This window comes from Tupaia chinensis, unplaced genomic scaffold, assembly GCF_000334495.1.
Source record: "Tupaia chinensis unplaced genomic scaffold, TupChi_1.0 Scaffold138425_1, whole genome shotgun sequence".
NCBI classification, from domain to species: domain Eukaryota; kingdom Metazoa; phylum Chordata; class Mammalia; order Scandentia; family Tupaiidae; genus Tupaia; species Tupaia belangeri.
In genome coordinates this window covers 461,562-465,774 of record NW_006198322.1, presented here as the reverse complement: position 1 = coordinate 465,774, position 4,213 = coordinate 461,562, and the positions used below count along the sequence as shown (strand labels likewise).

Sequence of the window (4,213 nt, the reverse complement as noted above, 5' to 3'; positions counted from 1 at the left end):
TCTAACAATTGGGCACTTTTCACATGTGGTCATTGGGTTTCTTCCACTGAATTACTGTCTTTTAAAAACTGTGACTACAGGGACCAGCAGTTAGCGTAATGGCTATGTCGCTGGACTCCCACGTAGTCGACCGCGGTTCGCGTCCTAGACCCGGTGGCTTAAAACTCATGCCAGGCGCGTGGGAGTGCATGCCCAAGATCCCGAGAGGAGAATGGAGGAGAGGGGATTGCAGCGTGGCCACCCCCCCCGGGGGGGTGATTTCTCGCTTTCTGTCTCTATGTCTCTCTCTGTCTGTCTGGCAAGCGCACATGCCCTATAACGAAAACCTCTCCAAAAAAAAAAAAAAAAAATCTGTGAATACATATGCACATTTCTTTCTGAGGAAAAAGTAACGCAGTAAACTAACAATTCGAGAGAGCAGGAACTGTACCACGAAGAGGGCGGGCTGGCGTGGCTGCCATTGAGGGTAACGTTTACAGCCGACCTTCTGTAACCCACCAGGTCTATGTGGAGCCATCAGCTGCGGATGGAAATTTGGGGAGGAAATAAGATGAAATAAAAAACAATAATACAACAATGAGTGTTTTTTCAAATTAAAAACCCACACAGTACAACTACTTACACACATTTACCTTGCATTAGATGTTGGTAATCTAGATAACCTAGCGTTCAGGAGTGTGTGAGCAGGTTACATGCAGACTGTACCGTTTTATGCGACAGACCCGCGCAGCCCCGGGTTTTGTAGCTGTGCGGGGCCCTGGAGCCCATCCCCGTTAGACACGGAGAGACGACTGCAGTAACCTAGGTGGACAGAAGGCCAACCCTTCATTAGGATCAGGGATCACACAAAATTCCTATGTCGGGAAAAGATTCCACAGGTTGCCTTAGTCCCATAGACCGGGTAATTTACAAACACTTCCTTCTCGTAGATCCAGAGGCTGCGCACACCAAGGTAAAGGGGCTGGCAGGTTCTGTGCCTGCCAGGGGCTCCTTCCTGACACCTTCCAGCTCTACTCTCGGGGTGCAAGGGGCAGGGGCTGCTGAGCTCTCTGGGCCTCTCACTTGTGAAGGCCCTTGGGAGCTAATCTCCTCCCACTGGGCCCAGCCCCACCCCATCACCTTGGAGATTAGGATTTCAGCATAGGAATTCTGGGGAGACATAACCATGGGTCAGAGCGAATCTTCCAAAAAGACAAATCAAATGTCTCAAAGAGGAGAGTCCACTTCTCAGACCACGGCCTCGCCCCAGAGGAAGGGAAACCACTGGATGGCCTACTTATTTTAATAAAACACCAAGAAGAAATACACGATTTGGAGGGAGGGGATAAATAATATTTTAATGCAATTTTTTAAAAATAAAAATTATTGCCAAACAATAATTTTTTATTGTGTTTGTTTTAGACAGTCTCACAATTCTTTTAAAAATGTAACGGACCGAGTCAATATATGAAACCAACAGGACACTGAGTTTTACAACTTGAGCAAAGTGTGACTTTAAAAGTCCATCATTTCCTGCAAGACACCAGGCAGTAAAAAAAAAAAAAAAAAAAAACCTAAGTGAAGGTGTGACCCTAAAACTCATATTGTGGTAACACCAGAAGCTACCTCAGCCTGAATGCTGAGGCCTGTGCCCAGGCCCGGAACGGACCAGCCAGTCCAGGTCGGCAGGCTGGCCGGGCTGAGCACGCATACTTTTCTTCTGGGCCTAGCAATACCACTCCACCCCTGGGAAGAAATAAAAATATATTACTGAAACCCTAGAAAGATATTAAAATAAGGATACTAATATCCCCTAGGAAGGTATAAAACAGGCACATAAATTATCAAAGAAATGAATAACTCCATTGTTCCACAGCTTTAGAATAAATTCAGGTATAATAAGCTTTGTAGTTATTGTATTTGTGAACGCTTTATAGTATTTAAGGTGTTTGTTCAAGAAAATCAGACAGAGTGAATTTATGGTTGCGTTTTAAGTGACTTAAGAGAATTTAATTAAATTATAGTCATTTTATATTATCAAGATAATTTGTTTTTAAAATACATACTTATTAGATATATGTACTTAATAATTTGAGCACTAAACAAATACAGGTTTTCCATTCCTGACAAGAAAATTAAAACACCTGGGCTGTGAGATTCCTTCCCTAAAATCAGCCCAGGAAGTTAGAGACAGGGATAGAGAACTTTTGCTGTACATCAGAATAGCCTGGGGGCTTTAGGTAATCGGGGGCTCTGCTTGGACTAATTGTATCAGCATTTCCGGTTTTGCCACAGCATGCTTGTGCTTGCCGGAGAGAGACAGAAACAGAGAGACAGGAAAGTGAGCAATCACTTTCTGGGCGGGGATAGCCACACCACAATCCCTTCTCCCCCATTTTCCTCTCAAGATTTTGGGCATGCATGCACGCACACATGCCTGGCATGATTTTCAACCTGCCGGGCCTGGGACTCAAACTGCTGTAGAACATGTGGGAATCCAGCACCTTAGCCACATCACTTGCTGCCCCTTGGGTAGGTACTTTTAAAATATCCCTTGAGTCTTTATAATATGCAACTGACGCGGAGAAACTAAAAATGGGGGAGAAGCCAAGTCTGAGGAATTAGAGAGATGGCAGAGCCGGTATGGAAGGGCATGGAGTCTGGGGCCCTGGCTCAGCGGCAGGAGGTGGGGCTGCGGAGGGTAAAGTCTCCTCTCACCTGTTCCCCACGTTGCCTCGGCAAGAGCTTTTCCAGCCTCTTTACTTGGCCGCACCACAATCCCTTCTCCTCCATTCTCCTCTCGGGATCTTGGGCACGCACGCACACGCGCCCAGCGTGAGTTTTAAGCCACTGGGTCCAGGGCTCGAACCGCGGTCAACTACATGGGAGTCCAGCGACATAGCCATTACGCTAACCGCTGGTCCTTCCAGCCCCTTTACCTCTGTAGAAAAGAAGTTAGCAACAGCGGACAGATGGCAGATGGGGGTGTTGGAGGGACGGCAGAGGACAGTGGGGTTGGGAGGTGGGGACACTGTCAGAGCCTGAGACGCTGCAGGCTGGGAATCAGGTGAAAGTACATGTCTGATGACTCCAGGAGCACCCCCGGCCAGCCCAGGAGGTGACAGGGCTACAGACAGAATAGCAAACAGGTCAGCACCCTCGCCTCCCTGGGGCAGTTCTGGAGGTAGGTGTTCCAGCCACATGGTACGTCCCAGGGACCTGACGGGCCACAGCGACTTCATCTCTTCAACGAAGGAATGAAACCCATGTGGGAGGATGGTGCGAACAAAAATGGTGGCAAGTGGATTATTCAGCTGCGGAAGGGCTTGGCCTCCCGTTGCTGGGAGAATCTCATCCCGGCCATGTTGGGGGAACAGTTCGTGGTTGGGGAGATCTGTGGGGCGGTGGTCTCTGTTCGCTTTCTGGAGGACATTTCACTCTGGAGTAAGACTGCCAGCGACCCAGCTCCCACAGCCCGAGTCCGGGATAGCTCCTGCAAGTGCTTACCCTACCACTCAGCACCGTCGTGGAGCACAGAACCCACACCGACAGCCCCGAAAGGCCAGGCAGGCTGGGCCTCCAAAGGGTCCTCTCTCAAAACCCCTGGAAGCCACAGTTGAAGGTGCCATGACCCTCTTCCTCTCTGCATGGCGCCATCATAGAATCTGTCATCATCGGAGTCTCTTGTTGGCATGCCACCTGGAAGATGCTTCTGTCCTGGACCAGAGGAAGCGGAAGAGCATTTATGTATTAAAAACAGGCTGACAAGCAGCAGCTCCAACAACAGCTGAGATCACTTAATAAACGGTGCTAAACTAAAAAAAAATAATAATAAATAAGGAATCAGAAAGGTTGAAAACAAAAAAGCTAAGTGTGCAATTCAAGAAGGAAAAAAATGAGAAATCTAAAGAAATTAGAAAAAAAGGAACTATTAAGGGCAGAAATCAAAGTTAAGAATAAGAGGAACATAATATACCTAATAATAGGAAAAAATAATAAAGATCCATAAGTTACAACTTGGTTATTTAAAAAGATAAGATAGTCTTCAATAAACACTGGTGAAAATAAGAGAGATAATACAAATAAACAAAATACAGAATGACAAAAGGGAAAATAATGGCAGATCCATATAAAATTTAAAAGTAATAAAAAGCAGCAGGGGGTGTAGTGGTTAAGGCACTGGGCTCCCACATGGCCAACCATGGTTTGAGTCCCAGATCCGGTGGCTCAAAAC

General features: G+C 46.8%; 1 pseudogene; it reads left to right on the top strand.

Moving 5' to 3' along the window:
• The first annotated feature begins 2,966 nt into the window (after positions 1–2,966).
• LOC102490557 (eukaryotic translation initiation factor 4E type 2 pseudogene) lies at positions 2,967–3,610 on the top strand (annotated as a pseudogene).
• Positions 3,611–4,213: the final 603 nt, after the last annotated feature.